Source organism: Canis lupus, chromosome 34 (genome assembly GCF_048164855.1).
Source record: "Canis lupus baileyi chromosome 34, mCanLup2.hap1, whole genome shotgun sequence".
In the NCBI taxonomy this organism is placed as follows: domain Eukaryota; kingdom Metazoa; phylum Chordata; class Mammalia; order Carnivora; family Canidae; genus Canis; species Canis lupus.
Genome location: NC_132871.1, coordinates 9,166,983 through 9,184,880, shown reverse-complemented (window position 1 = coordinate 9,184,880; position 17,898 = coordinate 9,166,983). Strand labels below are relative to the sequence as shown.

General features: G+C 36.1%; 1 protein-coding gene and 1 pseudogene across 8 annotated transcripts in view; one reads left to right on the top strand and one right to left on the bottom strand.

Annotated features, from left to right (window-relative positions):
* The window catches only part of PDE11A (phosphodiesterase 11A), a 405,439-nt gene that overhangs the window by 320,313 nt on the left and 67,228 nt on the right, over window positions 1–17,898 (bottom strand). The gene's annotated exons all lie outside the window — the stretch shown is intronic.
* On the top strand, window positions 12,775–15,446 carry LOC140624439 (cytosolic 5'-nucleotidase 3A pseudogene; annotated as a pseudogene).

Sequence of the window (17,898 nt, the reverse complement as noted above, 5' to 3'; positions counted from 1 at the left end):
CATCTCTTATCCTGATAACGTACTATACAACAATTTTAATGAATAAACTAAAGCTACTTATATTAACATGAACACACTCATATGGTCTGGGTTAAGAGAAAAGCAATGAAGGTAAGACAGGTAGGTTGCAAATTTCATCTACAGTACTTCCTAATGGATTAGTTGAGGATGGGGGACTAGAAAAAGAAGAGTTTATCTCTGGTTTTAATTTGAGAAACTATGTCACTAATATGTGGTATTTAAGAAATGAAACAGATGAACATGGAGGGGAGAAAGAGAGGCAAATCATGAAACAGACTCTTAACCACAGAGAACAAACTGAGGGTTGATGGGGGGATGTGGGCCGGGAATGGGTTAAATGCGTGATGGGGATTAAGGAGGGCACTTGTTGTGATGAGCATGGGGTGTTACATGTAAGTGATGAATCACTAAATTCTACTCCTGAAACTATATGTTAACTAACTAGAATTTAAATAAAAAGTTGAAACAAAAAAAATTTGAGAAACTATGGACAGAGTGCCATTTACTGGAATGGAAGAGATTCAAATGAAGGTGAAAGTCTACATATAAAGAAAGTCAAGGAGGTTGATAAATCAGTTTAAGCAAGGTAAGGTCCATCTTGTGACCTAATCAGTTTTCCACCCTCAGAAGGTTTTCAAAATACCAAAGCATAGGCTCCACTCCAAACTGAATCAATGACTATTAGGCATTGGCATTTTGTTAATGCTTATACGTGATTTTCATATGAAAATAACTGTTCTGAATGATAAAGGAGATTAGTCACTAGTGAGATCATAAAATTCATTGATAGGGAGAGCCTTAACATGGGGGGGAAAAAAACAAAGAAAGAATCACATATTCTAGTGGTTGCATGTCAGTTGGGGTGGATTGTGTTAGACTGGACTTGAAAATCCACTCTGGAGTAGGTATGGCCCATCTGTTCTTACTTTTGTGATAGTTTGCTTCTGTGGAGAAGAGAATCCACCAAAGTCCAGCTTTGTGTAGACCTACCACCAAGACTGTGGGGTATTGTCAAACTATCCAAAGCCACATGAGAACAATAGACACGGAGATACTTCCACATGACTGGAGGCACCAAAATGTAATTAATCTCCACCACCCTCCCAACTCTGCGCTAATCTGATAAACTTTGAGCTCAAGAAGAAAAAATAATGTTGATATATGTGGTGTTAATCTTCCAATTTAAAAGCTGTAAAGTAAGATTTATTTCATTGTTTTAGTGGTTTTTTAAAAAAACTAATTCATCTGAAGATAACCTTTTTCCAAGTCTTCATTACACTACTAATGGGATAATTCTCACAAATTAACTCAAAAACGATATAACCCATCTAATGGGAGGTCAGAAGAGCTGATAAAATTGTATACTTTCCTAATGTATATTAATCTCTAGATTAATTTTCTAATCTTAAAAAATTAAAGTTGAGCGCAAAATTGAGGTATATATTAATTGTAGGATATGAGGAAAACTAGGGAAATAATTAGATAAAGAAACATATTACTCTGATGTCATACATGGAAGGAAAGTTTAATAACAGAAGGCAGCAAAAAATAGATTTCACTTGCCAAGCAATGACCACAAATGAATGTAGAAGTAGGGGAACAATTTGGAAAACACAGCTGGAGGCTACATCTAGTGTAAGGTAAAAAAAAAAAAAAATCCCCCAAAGAAAGTGAAATGTTTAAGCTGACATCCAAAGGATCACTATCTCAGGAAGAGAAAATAGTATCCAAAATGCAAAATCAATAGAAAACTGGTAAGTTTGAGGAACTAAAAGAAGCTGAGTATAGCTCTCAAGGGTAGAGTCCAAAATGGGACAAGAAAGACCAGCTGGAGACTCATGAAGGGATACCTAGTGACCATACCAGGTTTAGAATTAAATGGAGGGCACCAGAGGGTTTTAAGAAAGTGGATGGGAATAATATAACTGATTCTTCATTTTAGAAATACCACTCTGGCTTAATGTAAAGAATGGATTGAAAGCAAGAGATCTAGGTGAGAAATAAACCATCTCTAGACTAAGATGGTAGTTGATGATAGTGGAAGGTGATGAGAATGGACTGAGTTGAAAGATATTTAGGAGGTAAAATCAATAGGATCTTGCTGATTAATTTGATGAAAGGTTGTTAAAGTTAGAGGAGTGAAAAATGACTCCAGGTATTGGGTACAGGTACCTGGGTGAGTAGCAGAGTGATTCATGAGTGAGAAACACAGGGAAGGACAGATTCTGAGGTGGGAATATGAGTTCCCCTGTATACATTTTGAAGTTTAGTTGACTATGAGCCATCCACATGGTAGTATTGTCCCCAAAGTAGTTTGAGAGATAAATTATATATGTGTGTATATGTATATATATATATATTTTTTTTTTTAATTTCAGGAAAAGTACTTGGAATAGAAAGTAGAGGTGGTTTAGGTAAGGATGAGAAACTCTGATCAATAACTTTTATTCTGAGGTCTTCAGAAGTTCACCCCACTCAATAACAAAGCTTCAAAGGAGACCAACTAAGGAGGAAACAGGACCAATAAGATAAACACTGGGCCTATTTATTGCAGAAAATAGCAACTTGAATAGGAAACTAACAAATGCCTCTAGATCTATAATGAAATGTCACATGGAGAATGGTGTCCAATTTTTACTCATCTCCCTTAGGACAAAAGAACAAGAAATGATCTACAACAGGAGAGATTTCCAATAAATTAAAGTAAAGGCTTCTTTAATAAGGTTGTTAAAATCTGGAATGAGTTTCTTATGAATGTGGTAGACTCTTCTTGCTTCAAGTATTTTTATGTCATAATATTTTTCCTATCTCAAATATTTTAAGCATAACTGCTCTTACAAAAAGAAGTGCAGGGATCTTAGTGCCTTTTGTACAGATCTATTTTTTGCATGTGACACTCAGCTATGATTTTTAATATTTAAAAAGACAAAATCATAAGCCCAAAGCAATTTTTCCTATTTAGCAATGGAATTGAGCTGTGCCCCCTACAAAGAGAACAGTAATTTGGTATATTTCTGATTCAGGATCTTGGCATTTGCAGCCTATTCTGCAAGCTCCTCAGTTGAATGTGATGCCCAGAAACACAGCACACCCAGAAAATGGATCCTACCAACAAGACCTACTGAAGCTGCAGAAAGAATGAACATCTGTAGTCTGAGTTTTCAAGGTCCTTAAGAAAAGAGCTATCTATGTTCACTGCACTCAGGAATCCTAGCCAGCCCCAAACAGACACAATTTAGAGCCACAGAAGGAGCATCAAAGCAGAAGAGTCCAATTCTTCTTTTCACTTTCTCAGAGAAGCCACTCAAGTGCCCTGAGGCAGGAGCCAGAGCTAAGAATCTTATCCAGGTCTCTGACTCATGGCAAGGATGGGTCACATAAGATCTCTTTCATCCTTTCTGTATTTAAGGCTTCTCTCCCCAGCACTTTATAGTAAAATTTTCCAGTGTTCACGATTAAGCCAAGAACTGGTCTTGACCACCATTTAAACTCTAAGAGTGATTGTTTTAACCACAATTTTAACCCTACCTCGGTTCTTTATAGTCAAAATGATCAAACTTTTCAAGCCTGAGAATGTCCACATGATGATAATCCTGCTTTTGGAACATACATATGAGGAAACATGTAAATGCAAAAAGCCCCTTAATTCCATGAAATGTTTAATGAATTTGTATCTGAGTTAATGTGTAAATTATAGGAAAATGTGATATAAGATATATGTGTATATATGGTATTTCTTCCTTCTTCAGACACTATTACATATTCATAGGAATAGGACACTGATTGGCAATCCTTGCTAACATTGGAATCACTTGGGGAGCTTTAGGTAACTACTGATGTCCTAGCCCCACCCTGACCAATTAAATTATATAGGTGGGAGGAGAGACTGAACAGGAGATCTGACTTTTGGCTGTAGGTCAGGGTTAAGAACCACTGAATTAGAGGTCCCTCAATAAATCCAAGGCCTCCAGGGGTCTGAGGGGAATAGATTGTAAACACTGCTTTAGAGCTTTCAGGATAAGTATATTTGTTAGCTTCTATTTTGTTTTGTTATGTTTTCCATCCACTTTCCCAGAAGGCTTAACATACCAGATCTGCATACCTTCTCCAGCACCCTACTATCTCACACTCCTGCAAAGAAAGGTTTGGAGACCAAGTTCAGTCCTACATTTCAGCTACATATTTTTAAAATGCCTTATGGAGCTGCAATGTAGAGCAGCTAATGGAAATATGAACTATAAAAGGAATAATCCATTGAAACTCAAACTGATAGACTGCCAAACTGTCCAAGGCTTTTAAAAAATTGCTTTTATTGGTATATAAATTAGTTACACTCATTTAATTCTCATTAATAAAACTTCTTTACATTTATGACTTAGCATAAATATCACTTATGTTCCAGAAAATGCTTGGTAATATTTTGTGCTATTCAAAACTCTAAAAGATTTTTGTAAAGGGATTCAGAGAGACAAGATTTTTGTTTGCTATAGGGCAATGACATTCTACAAATACACATTAAGAACAATGAAAATTTTTCACTTTTTCTCAGCAAGCATTGAATTAGGAGTCCAAAGAATTAGCCATCTATTACTATGTCATTGCCTTATAGCAAACAAAAATCTTGTCTCTCTGAATCCCTTTACAAAAATCTTTTAGAGTTTTGAATAGCACAAAATATTACCAAAAATACACATATGTTTTTGAGGCTTCACTTTTTTTTTTATGAACCTCCAGTGGTATGGTGAGTGGTGAAGCAGTTTGTAAATACATACAGGTCAGCTCTCTTTGGTAAATGATACCTTCCTTCCTATCACAAAGTGGACATCTAAAATTTGGAGTGAATCAGGGAGGCAAGGCTATTAGGGAGAACCGGGAAGGTCAAGAGGTCTGCAAATATGCAGAAGGGATGGTCAGCATGGAGTTGTGGTTCAGACACCAAACAAGTAGCGCATGAAAAGCCAGGTCAAGGTTGGGAGTATGAATGTCACAGTGATACACTAGAGACTTGGTCTCATCATTTGTTAAAACTAACAAAGGAGGCGCCTGGCTGGGCCCCATCAGTTAAGCATCTGCCTTTGGCTCAGGTCATGATCCTAGGGTCCTGAATCCTGGGATGGAGCCCCATGTCAGGCTCCCTGCTTTGTAGGGAGACTGCTTCTTCCTCTCTTTCTGCCACGCCCCCTGCTTGTGCTCACTTGCACTCTTTCTCTGTCAAATAAATAAAATCTTTAAAAAAGAAAAAACTAAGACCACGCCCAAAAGAAACCCCCCTGTACTCTTCAAACTGTAGCCCATTAAGACAGCCTGAAAAGTGGCCCAAAATGTAACTCATTTGCAAGCAACCTTATCAGTCATGTCCTGACCTTTCCCACGTTTATACCAAATACTGTAATTTCTGGTCTTATAGTATTTATTTTTTAATTACATATATTACTTAGATTTTATTGTTAATATGTGGAAATTACTATTTATGTTTGATAAAAGTTTAATATTAAAAAGTAATTTTAAAGTTCACTTTAAAAAGTCCTGAAAGTTTTCAAACATTTAAATGTTTTTAAAAATATTTAAATCATTCATTCTTATGAGAATGTGACAAAAATACAGTGACTACCTGATATTAAAATATATGTCAAAGCTACAATAATGAAAACAGTGAGATACTGTTCTAAAAACAGAAAACTTGAGGAAAGAGAATAGAAAGCTAAATATATGTGCATATGTGTATACGTGTATGTGAATAAATGTTTTTTCATTAAACATTCAATAAATGTTTTTGAATAAGAGTAGTATTTTAAATCAATTAGAAAAGTATAGATTATTCAATTAGTTATATATTTGGGAAAAATAAATAAGATTCTTATTTCACATCCCACATCAAAATTAATTTCTACCTGAGCAAGAAGTTAAATAGACTCATCTGGTGAATTGCAAAAGTATGACAGACCTACTCAAACCCTGCCAAGATACATTTATTTTCATGTTAAATACAAGAAGGAAAAAAAGTTTGAATATTAATTATAATAACCAATATTATGAGATGCATATATACCACATATTATCAAGTGAATCCTAAATCTGTACTCAGAAAAGTCAATGGCTTTATAATCAGATGTTGGCCTTCTTTTCCACCAAACCATTAATGAAAACAGGCAATAAAAGTAAGCTTAATTCCACTGCTTTTATTTATTCTATTTCAGTTATAATTCTTATCAGAAGTACAAATGGTCAAAAGTTTTCAGTAGAAGAATGAATAATGACATGGCAAACAACAAACTAAATCATCATACACATTACTTGAAAATTATATTAAAACATTTATGTTATTTAAAAATTTAAATGTCAGGGCAGCCCCGGTGGTGCAGCGGTTTAGCGCCGCCTGCAGCCCAGGGCATGATCCTGGAGACCCTGGATCGAGTCCCACGTCAGGCTCTCTGCATGGAGTCTGCTTCTCCCTCTGCCTGTGTCTCTGCCTCTCTCTCTCTCTCTCTCTCTCTCTATGAATAAATAAAATCTTAAAAAATTTTAAATGTCAAAGATAATATAATAAAACAATAGCAGAAATATAATTGAATATTTGTCTGATCTCATGAGAAGAATGTCTTTCAACCCATACATCCAAAAGAAGGAAGCACAAAAAAGAAAAAAAAAGACTGATAGATTTGGTAATATTAATTTTAAATTTCAGTACTTGAAAAATAATACAAACAAAAGTTAAATAAAATTGAAAAATATTTTCAAATGTAGATGGCTGACAAGGTGTTAAATCCTTCACATATAGATTTCTGACAAATCAATGAGAAAAAAAGAGTAACAGGAAAAAAAATTAACAAAAGAAAAATTATTTTTTTAAAGATTTTATTTATTTATTCTTGATAGACATAGAGAGAGAGAGAGAGGCAGAGACACAGACAGAGGGAGAAGCAGGCTCCATGCCGGGAGCCCGACGCGGGACTCGATCCCGGGACTCCAGGATCGCGCCCTGGGCTAAAGGCAGGTGCTAAATCTCTGAGCCACCCAGGGATCCCGAAAAGACAAGTTCTTGATGGGCAATAAGGATGTGAAACTGTCAAATCACAGCAGTTGCAGTTTTTCTATAAAATTGGCAAAGATTAAAAATTTAAGATGTCGAAATACAAGATATTTTGTTGAAAGTTTTTATGAAAATCTACTTTTATCATTGCTGATGAGAATACAAAGTAGTACAATATATATGGAAGACAATTTGGCAATAAGTAACAAAAATCTTTAAAATTTTTATACTTTTTTAAAAAAGATGTATTTATTTATTCATGAGAGACACAGAGAGAGAGGCAGAGACATAGGCAGGGGGAGAAGCAGGTTCCCTGCAGGTAGCCCAATGAAGGACTTGATCCTAGAATCCCAGGATCATGATCTGAGCCAAAGGCAGATGCTTGACCACTGAGCCACCCAGGCATCCCAAAATTTTTATATTTTACAATACAGTAATTTCATTTCTACGAATTTATGATAAGGACAAATTGAGAAATATCTAAATATTCAGTAAGAAATTGATTATATTAAAGAGTATCTACACTACCACTAAAAAAACGTTACAGGTTGTTATTATACATGTTTGAAGTGTTTATTATGTTTTATGTTTTATTATGACATGAGAAAAATGACATGGAGAAAAGAAGTTTATAAAGGCAGTATTAATTAGCATTGTTACCTTGGGGTATTGGAGTTACCATCAGGGACAGCACTATAACTTCAAAAATGCCTTCCAAAAAGAGAGAAGTCGTTATACTATCTGATTGCTAGTAAAATAGTTAGGCAAGATATACCAAATAACAGCTATCAAGATGGAGGGGGGCCAAGTCTCGTTAATAATATAAATATGTAAAAAATAGTATAGCACTCTATATTTTTTTTAAGAGAGGAAGGGGGAGGAGCAACAAAAGAGAGAGGGGGAGAGTGAGAATCTTAAGTGGGCTCAATCTCACAACCCTGAGATCAGGACCTGAACTGAAATCAAGAGTTGGAGGCTTAACCAAGTTGAGCCACCCAAAGGCCCCAGCACCCTACACCTTTAGCAGGATATAGCATTGGTCTGAATAGCTCTATTATTTTTTAAGCCATTATTGTCCTGGCTATGAAATTCTTTACCATAAAAATTCAGTTCAATTGAATTGCTACACAGGATGTCAAAATAATCTGATATTTTCTGAAAATCATGGAGAACTAAGAACAAAAGGATTGCCAAAACACTATAGTTGGGCAATGTTCTGATATAGATGATCTTTCAACACTTTTAGAATCTAACCCTCTTCACATTTAATTGCTAAATGTCACATCTTATGTGGCACAGTGTATATAATGCTAGAAAACATCTTGATTTTCCAAAAGGAGAAATACCAGAAACCAAAAATTAGCAGCCTAATATTGGTTCACAAAACAAAATTCTCAACAAACCAGTAGATGTTAAGTTTGAAAAAAAATGCTTAAGAACAAATCTTCCAGCCACAAAAGTGTGTTCAACCACTGGAAGCCCAGATTAGAAAAGACCAGGCATCATCCACTGGGAAGAAGACTTGGAAACAGCACATCACTACTTCCCCACTGACCTTCCAGGTGGATCCCTAGGGCTGGTTGTTTCCATATACATTCCATTTCTTCTATAAGCCACTGTGCTCTTGAAATCCTCTGTTCCTGTCCAGACCAGGCTCTCCATTTCACTGGTGCTCATCCTAGCTTGGTTGCAAATAAACAGCAGGGCTGAGAGTACTTGGACACCCTCCAGACGTTATATGGCCATGTGCTCCACAAAACAGTGGGGTATGAATCACCAGCCCTCCAATATAAGGTGAAGAGCCATGTATCAAACTGAAGGTGTTGCTATGTGGCCAGGTCTCTCTGAGGTTTGTTTCCATCAGCACAAATCATTCATAAATAATCTGGGTAGACACAGGAGTGGACTCAGCACTCAGGGTGTCTTTTCCTGGATAAAACACCAAGATGCTTTCTAAGAAATGCTTATAAATAGGAGCTTTCTAGAAAAATACACTGGAGAATTGAGTCAGACTGATTCTTGGCAGGCTTGTCTAAGTTATTCCATCTTGGATAGGGTGAGTTAACCCCTCCTGAAACTGCTGTCCTGCCTGCTGCCTTGTTCCAGACCTTTCGTTGGCCAAATGGCAGAACACTGTAATAGCCAAACTAGATCAAGCCCTTGGCAGAGCCAACCATGTATACCATTCATCATATTTTTCAGGCCTGGGTTCAGCCCAGTTAGAAAGATTGGACATATCACCTATCACTCACTCTCATAGAGGCAACAGGGTCAAGGACCATTCACTTCTGAGATGTTTTAATAAAATGAGTAAACAGCTTAACCAATTACAATTCTTCCCTGGTTTAAGATATGCATAGGATGGAACAACAAAAGCAGAACCCATGAAAATCCTAGCTGGCCCAAATCTACAAGACTCCCACAGGCCCTGGGGACAAAGCAATAATAGACTTCTAATATCAATGGAAAGTTCAACTTTAAAACTTCATAGTGTCCCAGTCCTTCTGTTTACTTCAAAAGAAAGAACATCTTATGCGCATGTTTCTCCCACCATAACTAACCCATCAACATGATTATATACGAGTAATCTGACACATCCGGTTACACACTGCACCCAACCACAGGACACTTCATATTATTGGTCACACTGACATCAAACATTTAGGAAACCTTACTACAAGCTAGGTCATCAAGCTAGCCAATTTGAAATCATCAAGTCAAACAACTGGTATCATGCAGAACATATCAGTTAACGACAATGCACTTTAGTTAGAAAAAATAAAATAGAGAAATAGATATTTGAAAATTTATTTTTTTTTTGAAAATTTAACATACATTGCTGAACAACTTATCAATCAGAAAAACCAAATGGGATTATAAACTTTTTAGAAAATATTTAGAAAAATACCAGGGTGATGTCATAAATACTATGTACTAAAACTGTAGGGACAGAGTTATAAAGATTGTTAAAGTTTTAGTCTCAAATGCTTACATTAGAAAAGAAAGAAAAGTTTAACTTAATAAAGTGAATAACCAACCACAAGGAATTAGAAAAAAAAGAACAGTAAACTAAACTCAGAAAGATGGGAGAAAATAATAAAAATAAGAGCAGAAGTTAATGAAAAAGAAAATAATATAATGAAGAGGGTCAATAAAGATAAAAAAAAGTAATAAAATATACAAATCTAGAGAAAATAATCAAAGGGAAAAAGATAAAGGCATTAAAAATAATAAATAAAAAGGAGGTAAACCTATAGTTACTACAGAGATTAAACAGATAAAATATTTTGAACAACTTTGTGCCTATGAATTTGAGAACTTAGATAAAAATATACATATAATTAACAAAAACCAATTCTTAAAAAAAAGAGAACATAAAGAGCCATATAAGCTTTAAGAAATTGAATCAGTTTAAAATAATCCCTTTAAGTGTGCACATGGGCATAGGCATACACACACACACATACACACACACACAAATACACACAAATAGGATTCAGATGGATTTCTAGGAAATTCTACCATTCAAGCATTGGGAAATTCTAATCTCACACAAATTATTCCATACAATGGAAAAAGAGTCCTTTGTAATATAACAGTTTTCAAAACCAGACAAGGATATTATAAGAAAAGAAAAATGTAGGCCAATCTCCCTTATGAGTGAATAGATGCAATCTGAAAATAAACATTTTTATAAATACAAATCAGACAATGTATAAATAGGATAAGTTACTAAGACCAAGTTGGTGCTTATGAGGGATTCTAGATTGGTTTATCATGAGAAGATGAATTAAAATATTTCAGCACATCAACAATTTAAGGTGAAAAAAATCATATCTTAATAGATGTCAAAAAATTGGATAACACACATCCATTTGTGATTTAAAAGAAGAGACAAAACCTCCCTAACAAACTGGGAATGGAAGGCACTTTCTTAACCCAGAAAAGGGCATTTCAAAAGTCCCTAACAAAGAGACTTTCAAAGCATCCTCTATAAGCTCAGGTCCAAGATAAGGATGTCTGTTTTCATCAACCTTATTCTATATTGTACTGGAGATCCTTGCACAGGAAAGCAACAAAAAGAAATAAAAGGTAAAGGATTGAAAAGAAACAAAAACTTCCATTATTTGTATATGATATGATTGCTTACACAGAAAATCTCAAAGAAAAACAGAGCTTAACACATTGAGATTACTAAATAAATGTTTGCTGAGGAAATAAGTAATAAAATAGTTGTGTGCATTAAGTGAAACGTGTCAACTATTTGGCACATAGTAGAAGTTTAATAAAAACTAATTTCTTTTCCCTTAAAATTTACATTTTTTATCTATGTCATGTGGGCAAAAAAAATTTAAGTAAAAATTTAAATTAATACGAGATGTTAGATTCAAAATCAATACACAAAAGTAAATTACATTTCTAGATACCCACAGCAATTAGCTAAAAAGTAAATTTTTAAAATATACAATTTAAAATAGCAATAAACATTTTTAAATATCTATGATAAAGTAAAGAATGTTAAGCTTTCTATAGAGAAAACGAAAAAACTTCATTAAAAGACAATTAAGAAGAGTGAATAGGAAGATCTATCATATTATCAGGTAGGATGATTAAACATCATAAAGTATATCATAGTTCTCTCCAAACTGATCTTTAACTTCAGCACAATTCTAACAGAAATTCAACAAGCTGATTACAGAATTTACAGGAAAGAAAGGAAGACCAACAAAAGCCAAGATGCTTCTTAGAACAAGATGTGAGGTGGGGTTGGGAGATTCTCCCTACAAGATATCAAAACTTACTATAACCTGTGGAGATCAAGGCAGTGTGATATTGGTGCAGTTATAGACTAATAGACCAAAAGAAGAATAGAGCACCTAATAATAATAATACGGAAAATGAATTTATGACAAAGCAGACATTAAGGATCATGAGAAAAGTTGGTCTAATCAATAAATGACACAAGGTCGATTGTTTATCCAAACAACCAAAAAAAAAAAAAAATGAAGCTGTATCCCTATCCTACACTCTAACATAAAAATACTTGATATAAAACACCAAGTTATAAAAATTGCCAGAGACGATATCAAATCATTTTCTCTATAGCCTTTTGTTTCTTAAATAAGAAACAAATAATGGAAAATTTAATGAGAAGATGGATAAATTACATTAAAATTCAGACTATAAACTCACCATTAAGCATGGTGAGCAAGCAGGGCTCCTGGGTGGCTCAGTCAGTTAGGCGTCAGACTCCAGGTTTTGGCTCGGGTCATGATCTCAGGGTCATGAGGTGGAGCCTCATGCATCTGGGCTCCAGGCTCAGCATGGAGTCTGCTTGAGATTCTTTCCCTTTTCTTCCCCCTTTGTCCCTCCCCCATTCATGTTCTTTCTCTAAAATAAATAAATAAATAAATATTTAAAAAAATAATGAAAAGCAAGCAATAGAGAAGGGAAAGATACTTGCAATACATACAACCATTAAGGAGGTTGTGATTCAGAGGGTTCACTGTGAACCATGTGCGTGCCCTACTGCCCACTGTAATTGGCTTCTTCTTTTCCTGGCTAGGAGGCAAATGAGGGCCCTGGCTGGCTGTGTGGGACAGTGGGCTCCATTGGCAGTGCCCAAGTTTGTGGCAATGGTGGTATCGGCTCAATATATATTCGCCTTGAAAGGAGGATACAGAAGATCAAGATCATTAAGATGAATATTGGATAGCAAAGAAATGACTAATTAAGAGTCTGCTGTCTTTGTGAAAATGATACCAAAACTCCAGAAACATTCAGTTCCATCAAGAACCCTACAAGGGTAGAAAAAATTATCTGTGACCTTGTCTTGTCAAAGGAGTAGCTGTCATACTTCTCATAGTAACATACTTGAATATGACACTAAGTGAATACAAAGGAGAAAAAATGCCCAACATTTTATAATATCATTGACAACTGCAAAGTGTTTGTAGATAAATGTCAAAAAAAGATATTCAACTAAAGGAAAAATATTGTGTTATTAAAGTTGATCTTGTTCTTACCAGAGAATAGAAGTACCCTTATACGGTAGAAGAGTATACTAACTCACATAATCTGCCAGTAAAACAAGCTTTTTTTTTTAAAGGTTTTATTTATTTATTTGAGAGAGGGAGAGAGAGAGAGTGAGAGAGAACACAAGCAGGGGGGAGGAGAAGAGGGAAACAGAAAAGCAGGCTCCCCATTGAGCGGGGAACCCCACATGGGACTCCATCCCAGGACCCTGGGATCATCACCTGAGCTAAAGGCAGACACTTAACTGACTGAGCCACCCATGAACAAGCTTTATCAAAAGCTAAACCTAAAGAAATTATGGAAGAATCAGATGTCATGTTCAAGAATGGAAATACGAATTTCTTTGATAAGTTCCAACAACACAATAACCCAGTATTCATATTTTTGCCTGAAATAGGTAATGTACTATAAGAGGTTATCTATTGGGACGCCTGCATGGCTCAGTGGTTAAGCGTCTGCCTTTGGCTCAGGGTGTGATCCCGGGGTCCCAGAATCGAGTCCCACTTCGGGCTTCCCACAGGGAACCTGCTTCTCCTTCTGCCTGTGTCTCTGCCTCTCTGTGTCTCTCATGAATAAACAAATAAAATCTAAAAAGAGAGAGAGAGAGAGAGAGAGATCATTTATCAAGCTAGTATTACCATCCAAATATCAAAGAAGTGTCCAACTTCATGATTTTGATGAAAATAGGGCTTTCAAAGAACAAAAAGGGGAATTAATACACATATTTCACAAAAACAGAATATTTCAATCCGCTAAAAGACAATAGCAACTTAATGCTTTTGAGAGACTCCCAAGTAGACTTAAGAGTGGCAGATGGGGTAGCTAATGTTGAATATATTCAGACAACTGGGTATCTAAATGACAGAATGGATGAACTTTTAGAAAAGTACCCAAGCTCTTTCAATATTGCTTTTATACAATTTAGTACTTACTGGAGATAGCCAATATTAGTTTCCTATTGCTACTGTAACAAATTACCACAAATTCAGCAACTTAAAACAACACAAATTTATTCTCTTATAGCTCAGGAGGCCAGAAGTCCTAAAATCAAGGTCAGCCCGGCTGCATTCCTTCTAGTGGCTCTAGGGGAGAATTAATTACCTTGACTTTTCTAGCACTGGAGGCTCTCTGCACCCCTTGGTTTATGGCCTAATCCCCCATCTTCAAATGCACTTCAAGCAGCACAGCACCTTCTAATGTCTAACTCTGACCCCCCCCCACCGCCTCCTTCTCTTAGGACTGTGTATTGGGCCTAGCCTGATAATCCAGAATAATCTCCCCATATCAAGATCCTTAGATTAACCACATCTTGAAAGTCCCTCTTGTCCCATAAGGTAACACAGTCACAGGTTCAGAGGATTAGGATGTGGACATCTCTGGGAAGCCACTATTCAGCATATCACACAAGTAAACCAGGAGACGTGTACAAATGTTTATAGCAGGAAAAACAACAACCTAGAAGGAACTCAAAAGTCTATTAATGGTAGAACAGGTATAAAGTGTGGTGTTTTTATTCAAAGGCATATCATACAGCACTGGATATTATTACTATGCATTTCAATATTAATCAGTCTTGAAAACATAACGCTGGGTAGAAAAAGCAAGAAACAGAAGAATATACATAGATAAACATTATGTTTTCAAGACTAATACAAAGTTCAAAAGTAGATAAAACAAAATTACATGTTTAAAGGAACACATACATAAGTGGCAAAGCACAAAAACAAAAGTAAGGGGATAATCGTACAGTACTCAGAACAGTGATAATAGGGGTGAGGTTCGGGAAGGAGGACAGCATAATTGTGAAGGGGCAGCAGAAGACTTCTGTGCTAATGCCTATGTTTTTTGTTTTAACATGGTAGAAACAGAAGAACATCCAGTTTATAATTATTCTTTATAAATATGTCTTTATGACATATTTATTTTCCTTTCCCCTCTGGATATATGATACATGTCACAGTTTCGAAGAAAGGCAATGGAAATACAATGAAAAGCTCTTATCATTGCCAGTATGTTCAAGCACACATTCTGTGACTTTAACTTGCAGAGTTCCAGGGGGTGCGCTCTGGAAACCTACAGGGGCAGTTAACAACCCAGTTCTCAATAAGGTCATGCGGACACTGTGGCTAAACCACTAAATTAAAACTTTGCTCCGATTATTCATACTAAAACTGAATGTTCATTCAGAGAACCACAGACACACTGTAGTTTGTTCACTGTTCTCATTCTTGTGCTGTGTGTTGACATCACCATGTATTATAGATGATCTGCTAAAAATGATAACCTTCCCTCTCTACAGTCACTTCCACAGTGCTTTGTCCCTGTTAACTTTTATGACGTTGATGCTGCTGACAAGTAATGTTAATAATCTAATGAACAAATATAGATATTTATGAGCAGTCAGACATATTTTTTTAACTGCGTCCTTTCTCCAAATGACCTAGAGCTGGATAAAAGCTACAGTGAGCTGTTTTCACAGGCAAAAATAATTTTTTTTTTCAAAAGTGGCAGAACCCAATATTTACGTTAAGTCCACGTGGCAACAGCTCTCCAATTTTCCCATTATACTTGTATGACAAATGTCATTGTCAAAGTACCAAAGAACTTAATTCCCTTTTTGAAGGACTGCCTGCCTGTCCAGTTTTACACTTTCTCCATATCCTTTCTATAAAAAAAGACAAGATTTCAAGCATTATCCCCCCCTTTTTCTTTTTAAAGATTTTATTTATTTATTCATGAGAGACAAAGAAAGAGAGAGAGAGGCAGAGACACAGGCAGAGGGAAAAGCAGGTTCCCTGCAGGGAGCCCAACATGGGACTCGATCCCGGGTCTCCAGGATTATGCCCTGGGCAGAAGGCAGGCATAATCGCTAAACCACCCACGCATCCCTCATGCATTATACCCTTAAATGTTACAATATATTTAGCTGAATTGCCTGTGAATTAAAGGGCTTCCTTGAGCCTAAATTTGTCATAAGATCCATATTTCATCTGCTAGAAACTTTACATGATCACAGAACTTTCCCACATTTAGAAGTTTGTCCTGGGGTGCCTGGCTGGCTTAGTCAGCAGTGTATGGGACTCCTAATCTCAGGGTCTGAGTTCAAGCCTCATGTTGGGTGTAGAGATTATTTTAAAAATTAGTTAATTTTTTTAAAGTATATGTAATTCTATTTTTAAAAAGTTTTTCCTTGCTTTTCAAAAATTTTTAAAGAAACTGCATATGGGCTACCTGGGTAGCCCACTTGGTTAAGCCTTTGGCTCAAGTGGTGATCCCAGGATCCTGGGATGGAGTCCCTCCCACATCAGGCTCCCCATGGGGAGCCCACTTCTCCTTCTGCCTGTGTCTCCTCCCCCTTGTTCATGCTCTGTCTCCCTCTCTCGCAAATAAATAAATAAAATCTATAAAAAAAAAAAGAAACTCTATAAATGTTACTATTCCTTTTTCCTGTTTCTGTAGAGGTCTAAGTGATGAGCATGCTGTCTTGTGTAGCAAAGGGGACAACTAGTATATGGGGGTCGTTTTCTCATATGAAAATAAGAAAAGGGTATTGTACAGCTCAGTTGACTTCACACACCAAATAAATTGTGTCTATGCAATAATTCTAAAAATACATATAATTAAATCCATACTAGTTATATGTTTTATATATTTTGTACTATAAAACATCTAACAAACTTTCACTATATACAATTTTAAAGGGTAGGTGGCCAATCAAAATTAATAAACTTGAATGAGTATTGGAAGATACTAAAATGTAGGAAGTCAGTTTTATATTATCTGCCTTCCATTCTTTCTGAAATGGACCTCGGTATGTGATTATTTTAAGTAACATTCAGAATGGTAAAATTGATTTTAAGATCCTGAAAGTATATAAGATTCCCTGCCATGAACTCTCTAAAATTATTGTATCACAGAGAAGTTTTTAAAAAACAACAGTTGGGGAAAGAGGGCTGTAACCAAAACATGACTTCTTGTTACAAAACTGCTTTGTATCTACCTTGCACTAAATCATTGTAGTAGGCAACAAGAGACAGAAAATCAAATAATTAACCAACATTGAACCGCAGAGGTAGCAAGCATAATACTCATCTCCAAAACATCAGTGACAGAAGTCTCTAATGCCTCTGATGGCTCTGCTTTTGTCAACTGGAAAGAACACCTTGGGAATTGCACAGTAGGTATTTTACATGTATGAAAACAAGGGAATGAGCAATTAATCAATTCACCCAAGGCCATGGGCAATAAGCGACTCAGCCTGGGTATTAACACAGGACTGCTTGATTTTTCAAAACCGTACAACACACCGAATACTCAGATTTTATATATCACGTTGTCTGAACCTTAATTACAGAAATTTGAACCAACTTTGGTCCAGATCCACAAAGACTTATGGTTGGAATAAAAATTTTCCCTGTTGTATTTCACCTTGCGCTTCTAAATTTGATCTTGACAGAGGTTTTAAGGCCTTTAGTAATTCAACAGGATTGACTCCAATTGTGAGACTTAGAGTGACATGCAGTGCAACAAAAACCTGCGTAATTTCCTTGACCTGCCATCTCAGATCATCCACCCACAGGGCATTTTTTTTTTCTTAAGATTTTATTTATTTATTCATGAGAGACACACACACACACACACACAGAGAGAGAGAGAGAGAGAGAGAGAGAGAGAGGCAGAGACACAGGCAGAGGGAGAAGCAGGCTCCATGCAGGGAAACCCGACGTGAGACTTGGTCCCGGATCTCCAGGATCATGCCCTGGGCCGAAGGTGGCACTAAACTGCTGAGCTGGCTGCCCACCACAGGGCAT